Source organism: Vicugna pacos, chromosome 6, assembly GCF_048564905.1.
Source record: "Vicugna pacos chromosome 6, VicPac4, whole genome shotgun sequence".
Taxonomy (NCBI): Eukaryota; Metazoa; Chordata; class Mammalia; order Artiodactyla; family Camelidae; genus Vicugna; species Vicugna pacos.
The window spans coordinates 46,034,029-46,049,798 of record NC_132992.1 but is presented as its reverse complement, the minus strand read 5'-3'; the positions used below and the strand labels follow the sequence as shown (position 1 = coordinate 46,049,798).

At 35.8% G+C, this 15,770-nt stretch overlaps 1 long non-coding RNA gene across 1 annotated transcript in view; it reads right to left on the bottom strand.

Moving 5' to 3' along the window:
- The window catches only part of LOC140696903 (uncharacterized), a 35,801-nt gene extending 25,625 nt beyond the window's left edge, over nt 1-10,176 (bottom strand). The window contains exons 1-2 of the long non-coding RNA XR_012073553.1: nt 10,091-10,176; nt 7,044-7,079 (exon numbers count right to left, since the gene is read on the bottom strand). This is a non-coding gene — a long non-coding RNA (uncharacterized lncRNA). The remainder of the gene's footprint in view (nt 1-7,043; nt 7,080-10,090) is intronic.
- Nucleotides 10,177-15,770: the final 5,594 nt, after the last annotated feature.

Genomic DNA, 15,770 nt, shown 5'->3' with positions numbered 1-15,770 from the left:
ATTATTTTAAGCCCCCTGCTGAGACCTACTGCTTGGGGGGGGCAAGGAGGAGGAGATTCTTTTCAAAACGTTACTGTTCATTTGCAACGTATGTGGTCACTTGAGAGCTCTGACAAAGACATACAACAAGACTAATTGCTGTTTTCATGCCTGCTAATACAACATCTTTATGAAGACTACAGATCAAGGAGTAACTTTAACTTTTAAGGCTCATTATTTAAGAAATACGCTTCATAAGGCTATAGCTGTCATAGACAGTGATTCCTCTGACAGATCCGAGCAAAGTAAATTGGAAAACTTCTCGAAAGGATTTTCCATTCTAGATGCCATAAGAACATCTGTGATTCATGGGAAGAGATCAAAATATCAACATTAACAGAAGTTGGGAAGAAGTTGATTCTAGCCCTCATGGATGACTGTGGGGGATTCAGTGGAGGAAGAAACTGCAGATGTGGTGATTAGTAAGAGAACTAGAATTAGAAGTGGAGCCTAGGTCAAGACATGATTGAATTGCTGCAATCTCACGAGAAAGTTTCATGGATGAGGAGCTGTGTACATGGATGAACAAAGAAAGCAGTTTCTTGAGAGAAAGTCTACTACTTGTGAAGATTCTGGGAAAGATTGTTGAAATAACAACAGAAGATTTAGAATATTACATAAACTTAGTTGATATAGCAGTGTCAGGGTTTGAAATAATTAATTCCAATTTTGAAAGAAGTTCTACTGTGGGCAAAATGCTATCAAACAGCATTGCATGCTACAGAAAGACTGTGTATGAAAAGGATGATCAATGCATGCAGCAACTGATCCACTGTTGTCTTAGTTTAAGAAACTGCAACATTTACCCCCAACCTTCAGCAACTACTTGCCTAATGAGTCAGCAAGATCCTCCACTCACATAAAGATTACAATTCTCTGAAGGCTCAGATAATGATTAGCAATTTTTAGCAATAAAGTATTCTTAAATTAAGATACATACATTGATTTTTAGATATAATGCTACACAGTATAGAGTAACTTTTATAAGCTGAATCCTCAGTATCTCTAAGGTATGCCTATATACATAAGAGCTATTGGCCCTCGAACTCTGAGCTTCTATTGGGCCAAGTAGTCCCTGGCCCCATAGGAACAAAGTCATTCATTATGGAAAAGATCTGTGGGTTACTGGACACTGTTTGCCTTTGGCTTTGACTTTAGAAAACTGCAGCCAACAGGGAAATAAGCACCTACTAGCTGATAGGGAAGGTGCAGAAGTAAACTATATCATCAATTCTACAAGGTATTCTATGTGAAGTAACCTTATTCTGAACACGTGAATCTGAAAGATGTGAGTTAGGGGTCAGAATACCTCAGCCCTTTCTCTTGCCCCTAAATGCTCCACTTTTACCCAGCTCTAAGCCCATTTACAGATGATCAAAGAAAAATTACCCTCCTAATTTTGTTCTCCTTGCCAATGCCATGGTTCCATAGATCCTGGCATCATTTTGTTCCCATTTCCTTGGTGACAATGGCAATTCATTAAAGAGTGGCCTAGTTTAATGCACCTTGCCAAAGTGAGTCAGTTGTTCCCTCTTTGCCAGAAAGATCATATTGATTCTTAAAAACTGCACTAAAGTTAACTTTTATTCTTATTCAGTGGAGTTTTTTTCCCTATGAAGACTCCAAGTTACTTGTTCAAAATAAAAATCCAATTGTCAGAACATATTGGGAGCATTGAGTCTGGGGGGAAAAAAGGAAACATGATATTTTCATCATTTCTCATTGATTTCTTCCCTCTGGTTAGATGACCACTTCAGTGGAAGTTTTCAAATTATTTTTTTTTAAAAAGCTTTTTTGAGATAGCATATTGGGATTCTTTACAAAAATAACAAAAGTCTAAGTTGTAATTATGCTTAATCTTGCTGTTCTATAAGATGCATGACTTAATCACACATAAAAACTGCAGGCTGAAGGGTAGTACAATCGTAGGAAATAATATAATTTCAGGAAGCAAAGGCTGGATATCAGTCCAACATGCTGTGTAGGAAAACAATATTATTTTCAGTTTTGGAAAGAAGCCATTTTGTATGAAGAAAGTGAAAATAAAAGAAATCCTCTGTGAAGTTTATTTACAGGATGGCATTCAACAAAAACTTAGTTCAATAAAATCTTATATTAAAAAAAACTCTGCTTTGTGTACACTGAAATTTTCATAAAAGTCTCATTTTTACATTATGTATATGGGTGACTATCTTCAGTAACTTTTCTGTTTACATTAAGAACAACTGTATTTGACCATAATAAAATGAATTCATATTATCTGGGAAGCCTAAAACATTTTATAGATTCTAAAAATTTCGATTAGTTTCATTGTCATAAGCTACGTAGAGATTATCCTTCACCCTCAATTATCCAAATTTTTGTGGACTATTTTGTGGACTATCATCCTAATTAAGTCTGATTATACCCAACACAAGCTTAAAATAATTGGGCATCCCCAGTTGTTTTGTCTTTTACTATGATATCTTCTCCTTTCTATCTTCCAAAACTTTCAGGACATTTTTTAACTCAATTATTTTATAAACAGCAATATATAGTATAAGCTAATTCCCTTGAATAAGTCTCTTATTTTTCATTAAAAATATCTTCAAAGCTCATCTTGATAAGAAATACACCTTGAGTTTAGGCCTCATTCATACACACACAAAATATGATTCAATTACTATTTTAGTTTAATTTAAAATCAACCACTAGATCAGTTACCTCCTGCAGAACAAACTGCTGAAGTTAGTAGCTTAAATCAACCATTTTACTGCTCATGATTCTGGGAGTCAGAAGCCAAGCAGGCTTCCTCAGAGCTGGCTTGTCTCCTCCTGTGGGGTCAGCGAGGGCAGCGTGATGACCAGGCTTACTCACATGTGGGGTTGTTGGTAAGAGGTGACAAAAAGTCTGGAGGCTGGCTAGTCCTCTACCTCTCTGTAATCTCACATCCTCTAAGACATGTCCATGTATCTTCTCTCTCCAGCAGGTGTGTGGTGGGGAGTAGGGGTCAGACTTTTTTACATGGTGACTCTGGTTCCAAGGGGACAAAGACATACTGAAAGCTTAAAGCAAGTCACAAGGCTGGAAAAACAAGTCATGGGAGAGAGGTGATGGCATCACTTCTGGGTGGAAGGAACATCATGTGGATATAGAGAAGGAAGGAATCTATCTCAACCACTATCTCCTATACTCTGTTCCACTCAACTGTCCCTCTGCTTAAGTGTCCACACTAACTCTGAAGGAGGCAGGGAGCTAGGGAATTGAACCCGGGACCTACTGCCTGGGGACTTCTTTAAAGGTTTAAAATTAACCTGCTTAAAATTAACCTATAGTTGGCCTTAGTTTATACTTTTGCTTGAGTAAAGAAAAAAGTCACCCTGAAGGAACAGAAAGCCCTGACGAGATCTGATCTGTGTGACCACATTGTTTACGGGGCTCACTTGCTCCGTCTGGCTTGACCACATTGTGTTAGCTGGATTACAGTGTTTGAGGGTCCCTAGTTACCTGATCTTGTTTGTGCAAAGTGCTTGTTCCACAGAGAAGAACGAGCTGGAAACCAAGCAGGAAAAGAGTAGCCAAGAAAGAGGACAAGAAGCACCAAAGGAGAAAGATAAAAGGGCCCTGTTAGGATCCAAAGAGCAGGAGTTCTTAGGCCCAGCCACCTGGGCTTCCAGCTCCCCAACTCGAATGTCTTTCCACTTGAGGATCTTTTCCTCTTTGGAGCAATAAAACAGCTTTCACTCTGCCCCTCTGTCTCCATTGTGAATTCTTTCACAGCCAGAAGACAAGAACCTGCTCTTTGGGGTTCTCCCCCTTTTAGGGAGCTTCCTTGCCTGCTAACAACTTCACCTGTTAAAATCTTATTTCTCTCTCAAGGCCCATTTCAAATACCCTCTCACCCACCAAATTTTATATAACAGCTCCCATATCTCAGAAGTGATGCTCCCACAAGCATCTTAGATTTACTTCTCACATTGAAGACAGTAAAATTAATTAATTTTTTATTTATGCCTCTTATGTAATCCTCTTGGCAACTTTGAAAACAAACTGAAGAGCACTGTATCCAGTGGTCACTCAGTCATTATCTTGCCTGAGTTAGCAGCATCGTTTGACACAGTGTATTATCCCCTGTTTCTTGATACCTTTCTTCACTTGGCCTCAGACGCAAGACACTGTGGTTTTCTTGATCCCTTACTGGATTCCTGCTTTTCACTGTCCTTTGCTGGATTTATCTCATCTTCTTGATTCCAAATTATTGCAGTGTCCCAGAGGTCAGTGCTGTGACCTCTTCTCTTCCCTATCTATAATTTCCTTGCTTTCACCTATGCCCATGGGCCCAATGCCATCTATAATCAGGAATTCACATTTATATCTCTTTTATTCTAGAAACATATATCCAACTGATGACATAACATCTCTACGTGTATGTCAAGTGAACACTCAACATTTCCAAAATCAATGTCTTTATTTTTAAACTCCACTTCCATTCGCTGCTCTGCAAGCTTCTTTGCGTAAGTGAATAGTACCAGTTGCTTGACCTAAAAATCGTATAATCATCCTTAAGTTCTTTCTTATTATCACATCTCAGCCATCATTAAGAATTATCCTACAGCTTTAATCCCAAAATAGATCCTGGACCATGTATCCCCGCATCCACTGCTCATGACCTCGTCACCATCATCTCTCAGTGAGACACTGCAGGACGCTCCGAAGTCCCCCTCCTTAGCTCCCCTATGACCCATCCCTCACAGTCAGCTGGGATACCCTTTAAAAATTTAAGCCATTACTTGTCTTCTCAGCTCAAACCCCTAAAACTCATTTCATTATTTTGAGATATTATCCCAATTTCTTATCACAACATAACGGCTGCCAGGAGCTTTCATTTCTTACTCTTAGAAATACTCCTCATGCTCTGTGGGCATCCATGCTGGCTGTCCTGCTTTTCCTAAGTATGTCCAGCATGTTCTTGACTCCAGGACTTAGAACCTGCTCAGTATTCCCTCTGGAACGCTCTTTCAGATATTGGTTAGAGCTTGTTCCATCACTACCCTCAGCTGTTGGCTCAACTCACACCATAGAAAGGTCTTTCCTGGTCTTTTTCACATCACCTAGTTTTATTTCATATGCAACATTTATAATAAATCAATATCACATTTTATATGTGCTAAATTTTCAGGGAGATATATAATCTTGAAACCTAGAATTCAGGGAAGAGTTCCCGGCTGAAAGATGAATTTCAATTTTGTGATTAATTACTTTCTAATTTTTCGTTTTTAAAAATCCATTTGAAAACTAAACCATTCTATTGAAAATACATGTAACAAAAGTCTTAGTAACCTAAGTCCTCTGCTCTATCTCTATATATTTATATTTTCATTTTTATATTTTTATAACTTTAAATTTCAATTTACATATTTATAAATATATATTTTTTAAATTTAGTGATTATGAGACAAAAATCACTGAAATAATTGTCAGAATACTAATACGACCCCATTCACTGGAGATGCCACATAAGGCAAAATTTCTAAACTTCTCTAAATGTCATCTTACTGATATTTAGAACGGGGATAAAAAAGCAATTGCTCTGCGTCATTTTGTTTTGTTTTGTGTTTTTAAACAGGGTTGTTGTGAAGACTGAGGTAATGTTTTGAGCACAGGGCCAGTGTTATTATTGCCACTTATCGACTACAAATCTATTTTATTCACTGCACTTGGGTGTTGCCTTCACAGTGCTGGCGTCCCTTCTTATGGGTGTAATAATAATAGTGTTTGTGAGGATATTTGGGGTAAAAAAAGCAACTCTTTGTTTCTCTTTCAATTTAGTTCACTTTTAAAAGCTATTCTTCATTTATGTCTTTTTTGAGGGGAAATAATAAGTCTCAGTTTCAAAGAAAGCAAGCAAAAATCTCCTAAAACTGTTTAAAAGAACACAACTGTAATTTTCACATATAAACGCTCATTAAATCAGTTAGTACCTTAACTATTACAATTTTACCACTTTAATATGTCATAAAAGAGATTAACAGATGTGTTGAATATCAGTAAACAAATTGGTAGAATAATAAGTTTAAACCCCCTACTCCTGCTTTCCCACATCAGTCCCCTCAAGAGATACTTTTCCTTTTTTGGTTAAAACACAATCACAGCAAGCCATAATCCTCACTTAGCATCTGACTCATTCATGTGGCTTGTTATTTAAACTTGAAATACATTTCTATTGACATAGTAACAATAGAACTACAAATGGATGAAAACCATTCTGAATGTTCCGAACTCTTTTGAGACTTGGGCTTTTCACTTTCCATGGATAGGAAATCAGATGATTGGCATTAAGCATCGTTTTTAAAAGTAATTATGCATTTCAAAGACTTCTTTGGGGATTGAGCAATAAAATGTCAGCAATTAAAGTATTTTTTGAATTTATGCAAATTTTTATTCTTTGTATAGGAAGATATGAAATACACTGCATGGTGGCTTCTAATATCTTAGATTGATGGAATTTAGCTATTTTATTCTTGTAAAGAAGTTCAATTTAAAATTCACTTTTTCATTCTTATTTATCACTTTAAGCAGACATGAGAATTTTCAAACATATTAATTCAAATAGTAAGATCACGTTCATTAAAATCACCTATCACAAAAAAAGAGAAACCTTGGAAGGTGACCCAGTGTAACTCAGTAAACGTGCCAACTGCATTCTTTCCGATAAACTTCTAACAGTCAACTCCGCAGGCTGCAAAGCTTTCAGTGTCATCAGTTTGCTTTTAAAGAAACTCACCTCCAAAGCTTTTCAATTAAAAAAGAGCAGGCCCAATTATCTCTTGTGGCAGTTCATCAGTAATAGAAGGACTCAGGTGTTTCCAGCAGTTCTGCTTGTATTCCGCAGAAGTAGCTAAAATTTCACTTTCACTACCACAGCTCCCCATCCCAGTTGAGTTTAATGTACATTTGAATTTAATAAGTATTTGGCATTACCTTATGTGGTAGACTTACCTCAGTTCATTCATTTTTGAACTTACCAATGACATTATGCGATGGTAGATGGTTTGACTGTTCTGAGAGAAAGGAAAAAATAATGTAGTCAGAAAAAACCTGAGAACTGCAGTGTAATTAAATCATTTTGACCATTCTTAGATCTAGTCTGGCATCTTTCCATTAGAAAAATTAGGGGAAAAAAAACTGGATGAGACGTTTAAACTCTTCAAAGCAAAATTATTGTATATTTGACATTTTTTTCAATTACCACAATTTTAATTTAACTATTTATGTCCATTATTAACTTTATAGTAATAATTCATAAAATTTAGAGAAAAATAAGAGCTGACTAAAGTTTTAAACCTCAAGTAAGTTCTTTGTGTAGGATTTTACTATATCATTGAGTATAAGTAATAATTACATATATATATAATAGTACATATATAATTTTGTTTTCTCAGGGTAAGACTGTCTCTTGTGTTGCTTACAATATCTTATAATAGTAATTGTAACCCTGTCAAATTAATAATGTAGGACAGAACACCGAGATTTCTTAAAAAGTATAAAGTGCAATTTATAAACTAACATACACTTGTGTAGTTACAGCTGGACGGAAAAAATTCTGTCTCCATCAATGGGTAGGCTCGACTGCCGGGTTTTGATTTTTGGCCATCATAAGGGGGTGGGATTTATGATGTGCCTTTTGAAATTCAAAATTCCCCTGGCAACCCCCAGGGTCACTTTGTTTATTCATGATTTTTAACTGGCATAACAGTTTAGATAGCCTGACTTGCTTATGTGATTGGAAGGGCATGAATCCCCTGCTGAGAATTTCTGCTTTGAGCTCTCCTGAAGCCAAAATTTCTAGCAGTTCTGGGTGGTTCAATTGAGAAAGGAAGTGAGATCTCTATGCAACTATGGACCCCAAGGAGCTTGCCCCTGGATGGAAAAAATTTTATAAATTCAGTGACACAATTCACCAAATTTACACAAGGAAAGTCAGTAGAGAAGCTGAATTTACAGAGATTATTGAGCTACAAAGAAATCTACACAACACTTTCCATAAAGAACTGAAGTTAAATGGCACTGTGGGATGGTTTAAAACCTGGAGTAAAAGATACGAAGGGCTCCCAGGATTTGGGTGCCCCTTTGTGACTGTAGGGTCAGGCCACTCAAGATGGGCGCTCTCTTGTTCTCTGAACATCCCCTGCTTGACCACGCTCTCCTTCACTCACATGATTATGTAATCCTCTTAATTATAGGGCTTAATTAGTAACTGCCCACCTGGTTGCCCTTGGTAACTGATGAGCCAGCCTGGTGTCAATTCCCTCTATAAATGGTTGCCTCTTTCTCCCCTGAGTGGCGAAGGCTGCTGCTATGTCCTGCCTGCCATCTGCCTTACACAGTGGGATGTCACTCCAGGACTTTTGTTTCAGGCTCATAAAATCCCCTATCCAATAAATCACTGATGTCTCTGTCTCTGTCCGGACTCTTTCTTCTGTCTCAAGGCTGGGCAACCTCAAAGCTTACAGGCCTGACAGGTGCAGCCCGACAGTGACCTAAATGAAGATGTGAACCTGTTGACTGGGATGGTCAAAACAGGAAAAACGGTTTCCTTTTCAGGAAGCACACAGCTTGTTCATGAAAGTGATTCCTCACCAAATAGAAAAGGACTGTTAGCTAGTAAGAACTGAGCCTTTCCTGCACTTGCAGAACCCTCTCCTAGGACAGATTCACTTGCAGCCAGGTGCACATCATGGAGCTAGGAGTCAGGGAAAGCTTTGCGAGGATAGGCTGAATGTGTCAGTATCTCGGATAAATCAAGACCTACATTAAGGGTGTGGGTAGGTCTCTCACCACCTGTTTGTGCTGCACATGAAAAGCAGATGTAACATTTGAGATGTTATGCCATATACCCTATTTCTTAAACTTGGCCTATGATATAATAAAAGCACTGTGGAAGGAAAGGGGTAGCCAGGGGAAAGGGAATGAGTGGAATCATTTTTCTCCATATGTTTTATTTTGCCCCTTTAAGTTTCCATGGGTCAGATACTTTTTCTAGAGGGTGTGCTTCAGAAGTGAAATTTGGATGGAGTTAGGTCATATGTACATGAGTCAAAATCATCTCAAAGGTCATTGATGTTTAGCTGTAAACTTTCTAGAAGATACTGAGGACAGCCATGAGACTCTATCCACCTTGACATTCATTAGAGGCTTTGTTTGTTCCAGTTAACTCTGATTTGCCCCTCTTATCGCACTCAGTAATTCTCTACCCTGCAATGTTTACACCTCCATTCACTGCTGGAAACATAACTAAAAACTGTAAGACTATACAGTCTCTTCAGCTGTTAGGAGCCAACAAAGAGTGAGTGAAAACTTATGACAATCAGGTTTCATATATTATAATTATAATACAACCAGTCTTATGATGTAACTAGAGAAAAAGAGCAGTGAAAATATTTTTTTCAATAAAAGTGAGATTATTATAAAATATACCAAGTCATTTCAGTAAATGTATCTAAAGTTACATTATTGAGAAAAATTCTAGAAGAGAAACACAGTTCAATATGACAGTTCTTAATAGCAAAAAGAGAAATATTTTGAAAACAGGCAATAATATTAGAAGCTTTTATTTAATATATCCATGTTATTGAGCAAAATGGGAAAATGTTGTGTGTACCATGTAACAAATTTAGTAAGTAGATTATTAAATCTAGCTTAAAACACACTTTTGCTCCATCATGTCTGCCAGAAGCAGTATTTCTAGGCTGAATATTTTTGTGTTGAAACATTGTTTTAGCCTTAGGGAGCTCATTTGTTGTGATTTATACTGTACTTTTTTTTTTTTCATCAAGTGCATTATACAGTTTCTCATACTTTTATAAATAACAACCAAGCAAGTAGAATATTTAAATGAAACAATATGCTCAATATAAATTATTACTCATTTCCAAAATTTGCTGAATACATTAATATAGCAAATTTAGGACAAATAATTTCTTAAATTTAACATTGTGTTCTATATTTCTAGTTGTTTCCTTAGGAGAAAAAAGTCTGGAAGGTCAGGATAAAAGTGACCAGCTTTACTTACTGGAGGCTGATTGCTCCAGGCGGAGGAAGGAATCTTCCTTCAGTTGCTCTCCTGATCAGAACCAGAATACAGGAAAGGCCACCCCCGGGCAGGACTCCCAACAGCCTGTGGGACAATTAGGACTTAGTCTATCTTTGTTCCACTCATACAGGCAGAGAATCAAAAGCTAGTTTTTCCCTCTTTTTTTTTTTAAATCCTTTTCAATAATGTGGGTCCTTCTCAGTTCAGTGCTCTGGTTGTGAGATTTACATATCCGTCTTTTTAATATGGTGATGGTAACTTCTCAGTCCCTACCACTTCCAAGCACACACATCAATGCCATTATGGGGTGGAGTTGAAGAAATGACTAGGCTCCCAGGATCCCAAGGAAACTTATCTTTAATTCAGCTTTGTTATTTTGTGTATTTAAATTTCTGCTTTATCTCTATCATCTATTTTAGGAATCTGTCATGTGCTAGTAAACGTACTGCTCTTAGGATTTCTAGGACTCTAGATTAATCTTTTCTTTGTCTTTGCTTCCTGTGGCAGGTTTTGTTTGTTTGTTTGTTTTGATTTTGGTTTGTTTTGTGTGTGTGTCTTTTAGCCATAGAGTCCATGTTCCTTCTTTCTTCCCTGTAAGGTATTTTGCTCCTGTTCTGTTCAACCCTGTTTGAGTCTTTTTCTGAAATGAGCCATGTCATTACCTAAGGCATAGATCTTCATTTTTAATTAGACGACATATGCACACATACTGCCCCAATCTATTTGCACTTTCAAATCCACACGAAAAATGTTAAAAAAACTAAATAATTGTCTCCTGATGCCAATGTTTGCTTTCTACCATCGTATCTGTCTGCTTGCTTTGAATTGGGTTCACATATAGCTTCTTCAGATACAACTTCTGCTTCAAGGGTATTTGACTTCATCTGTGAAGGAAATAAAGGAAATAATGGCAGTTTTTCTCAAAGACGTATTTTGGTCTGTCAGCACACAGTAGATTATCACAAGATCACTCTTGCCTACAGCTATCACACAGAGCCACACAGCTTGTTACAATAGATAAATCTGTGCTCTCGCAGATCATTAGGCACATCTTGAAAAGGGGCTTTGGAACTTGCCATTCACATCCTGTAAACAAAGCACTAGCTAGCAAATTAAAATGTAAGCAATCATTTTGCAAGCATTGTTTATTGTTTGTCAAAACTACTTTTTAAAATGTAGATGTTGTACAAAGCGGCATCAGGCTTCAATATTCCCAGGAGGGTATTCTCTTGACTATTCATTGTCTGAAGATATTTTTGTAGCAAACTAATTCAGAACTTGATTTTATTAACTGTTTCTTGCCTAAATAGAGACCATTTAAGAAGTTTATACTTTAGTTAAATAACAAAACTGACATATTCATTATTATAAGTCTCTTTCATTACCTACTTGAAAGATTTTTAAATGTACCCAATGGTCATATTTCAGTAAATACCTCAAATATTTTATATCTTTATATTATTTCTTTCAGAGTCATAGAATCAACATTTTATGTGCATGCCCACCCTTGCTCATAGATAATTATTTGTGCCCTAATTTTTTAATAAATTCTGTTCTTTCCATGGTATCACTAAGTAAATGTCCATTATTCTCCTTATTTCTACATCAATGACATATTTTGAATGCTAAGCAAAGTTATATTTCAATAGATCACAGCAAATATTTTTAGAAAATATAAAATTATTTTTAATTGTATACCTGGCTTTAATAATAGGCTAGTTTAAAGAGAAATCAAAATAAAAAAGAGTTTGAAAGTGCCATAAATTATTATTAGAAAGATATGAATTCTTATTTCTGATGAGGCATTTTTCACAGTATTATCATTTCCTGTTTATTCATGTACCTCACCTATTACTTTCTAAATTCATTAAATTAAAACAAAAAGTTTTATTTGTAAACCAAACACTTGTTAGAAACAGCACAGTGCCCAGTGTTAGAAACACAAGTACTTTAAAAAAATTGAATAAATACACAATTGACTCTAACATTAATACCAGTGTAAAAGAAGTAAATTTTTAAAGTTGTTTTTGATGATACATAACATTATAAATTAAACAGCTTAATTCATTATAAATAATGGGAACAGAGGGGTATTTAAGTCATAAACCATTTGATTACTGCAAAAAGAAAATCGATCTAGGAAGGCTAACGGAATACATGTGTAAGGTTTCACATAAGATTTTATGTTGATGTATTAGTAACTGGGTACTCTGAAGAGAGAGACATTTATATTTCTAACCTACTGATATAGGCAAAAGTGATACTTTGAGGACTCCAGATGTATTCCCCCGTGGCTCTAAGAATTGGAGCTGATACTAGTCTCTGGAGAAATACTTCATTTTTAGAGGTAGTTATATGGTCTCCATTATTCTCTTCCTGCATCACAATATGCTTCATACTGTTGTTAAAGACTATCACCTGAAAATAAAAATGTGCTCCCAAATCCGTGAAGACTTCCATATACTTCATGAAACTCAGTTTTCTCTCTCAATATAACACACAAGTCCCTGGAAAATGTATTTTCTCTCTCTCTCGCCAGTTACCATAGGTCAAACTTGATAAGCCACTTATCACCTCCTAAGTGGATCATATAATTTAGCGCCTCAAAGCTACTTCTCTTACCATCACCTAGAGTCTCTTCACTTGACAACTTTTCTTCTAGTTTTTACAAACCCAGCTCAAAATTTACCTTCTTCATGTAAATCCTCAAGTAACTGCATGAAATAAATTATGGGACTCCTTTATCTTGCTCCTATAGCATTTCCCTCATACCTACACTACTGGGCCTCCCAAGATGCGAGGACAGTGTCTGGGGTCATCACTTGCTCTGTCCTTTGATACCCACAAGACAAGAACTTTGTTTATAAGCTCCAAAGCTGCTATCTAGACAGACTCTTGTGAGACATTAAAAAATATATATAATAGTAATAGTTGTCCAGAAAGGCCATAAATCATTTTTGTTTTATTTTAGCTTATATTAAATATTTATAAGCTAATAAGATAACTGATTATAAAAATACTTTTACTCGGTCTATACTATTTAAATGAGGACTAGAAAAATATCTGTCATTAATAATAATAATAATAAATATCTGTAAGATCTGCCTTGTTCTAATTATAATTCATATCAATAAGAAAGTAAAAACATCTATTCATTAATTAAAATATTAAAAAGTTTTCTAATTATTTAATTAATCTTTGAAAAAATTGTTTCTTTCTGTGCAGGTTTCTTACAGAATCAACTAAACCTAAGTATTTTTATCCTCCTGTTCAACTTTCAACATCATATAAGCTAGATTTGGACAATTATTAAAATGAATATTGTCTAAAGGCCATATTCTGTGCAATGAAGGCTTGGTGAGTGTAACTTCCTCAACCAAAATATATAGCCTACAAATAACCTTCAAGAGTTATAAAGCTTACCTGTTACACTTGGTCATGCATTTCCACTTAGTGTCTTCGTCCAGTCATTTCAATCTCTCTATATTGTTTATCAATAAATATATTGAAAAGTACATTTACTAAGTCCTTAATATAGCTAATCCAAAACTGGCCACACAACCATAGGCAATGTTTCTCAGGTGCGGAACAGCCCATACATATGTGTATGCAGGCGGATATGGACATACAGAATAGGAGTATCATCTCTTTTGTTTTATGGGCTACTATTAAAATATATTTATTTCATTTTGCCTGAATGTCACCATAGCAATAAATACATGATTGTACATTTTGTTTGTTTGCTTCTGTCACCTTCAACCATATCATGTGGCCCTACGTCAGTTTTTTTTTACAGACATGTTCATTTATCTGTTTTCAAGAACTTTTACTTCCAGTAACAAAGGACAGAAGGAAATAAAATACCTGGAAGAACAATTTTAACTGAAGAACTTTCTATATGTACCATAAAGAGGCATTGTCTGGCTAACATCTAGGGCAAAACAGAAGTTGAGAGAGGTGTGGTTGGCCTTTGGGGCTGCTCTTTCTTAGGGACACTTGCTGATGAGGAAGATTTATCTGAGTCTGAGTAGCAGTTTTGATCACTGAATTGGAAAAGGAGGAGGGGCAGGAATATACATTAGATACAGAGCTACAGCTGGGCAGTGACAGAACCAGGATGACCACAGCACCAAAACCCAGGATCATGGTGCCTGCCTTAGACTGAGGTTTGATCGGAACAGAAGAGAATTCCACCTTCACTTCCTCCCGCTTCTGTCCCTCCACAACTGCCCAGCCTCTCCCCACCAGTTAAAGGAGAGTTGAGTAACATACTGCTGGATTTCAACGAAAAATTATCAGGCATACGAAAAGGCAAGAAAAACAGACTAAAGGACAAAGGAATTTTCAGAATCACAGTCAGATATATGAACTATCAAACAAAATTTTAAGAGACTATGATAAATATACCAAAGGTTCCACTGTAAAAGAAGTAGAAAAAGAGAAAGAGACATGTAGGAGAAACAGTATCACAACTTTAGATAATATTTACATATCTTCTTTATAGTCAACAGTCTCAAAATCTATATTTTCTCAAATGTGTAACACTCATTAATCAAAAACTTGATAAAACAAGATAATTGAGGACCATATACTTTAAGGGAAAAAAGGATAGTAAAGTGTGAGTTTATGGGAACTTATGAATGTGACATTGCTTCTCTCCTAGAAATATTTTAATGTCTTGTTCTAGTGTATTTTTAAAATTTTATTTTGAAATAATTTTTGATTTACAGAAACTTGTATATACAATACTAAGAATTTCCAAAAACCCTCAATCAGATTCTCCTAATTGTAAAATCTTATGAAACCATGGTATATTTATCAAAACAAAGACATTAATTTGATGTAATACTCACTAAACTATAGGCTTTGATTTGGTTTTCCAGCTAATGTCCTTTTTCTGTTTCAGGACACAATCCATGGTATCCTACTGTATTTAATCATGTCTCTTAGAACTTCTCTAATCTCTGACAGTTCTCAGTCTTTTCTTGGTCACCATGACTTTGATAGTTTTAAAGAGTACTTGCTAGCTGTTTTGTAAAATGTCCATCCACTTTGGTTTGTCTGATGTTGCCTCATGGTTAGCCAATGTAATTTTAAAGATAAGTTTGTAAATACACATTTTGCTTTCTTAATAATTTATTCTTTGGTGTTCCTTTCATATAAATGTTCTATAATAATTTATAATATAATAAATATAGAGCCACCATGTATTTGTGCAGATCGTGCACTAAACAATACTGGGGCAGGCTCCGTGTACATTACAGTGCTGTATTTATTTATTTACATGGTCCCCCATGGAACAAAAAGAGTTATATTCTGTGAATACTGTGAAAGTGAAATTTACTTGAATTATTAATCAACCTGAGGAAAACTCACACTTTCAGATGTATTGTTAGAAAACCTCAGAATATGATGCACCCTCTATCAGCCTCTTGTCCAAACAACACCACTACCCAAATCAAAACACATAAGAATGCAATTCCAAAATTCAATATTATTTCCTCCAATTTCCTTTACCTTTCCAGGGTTTCATTGCAGAAATTTCTAGTCCTCCCAAAGTTTCTATTTTATATCCTTTTCCTCTTATCTAGTTCCATTCTCCTCCTTTACAAATCATACAATGAGCAAATATTTTCATTATCTAGCTTGCTGGAATTGA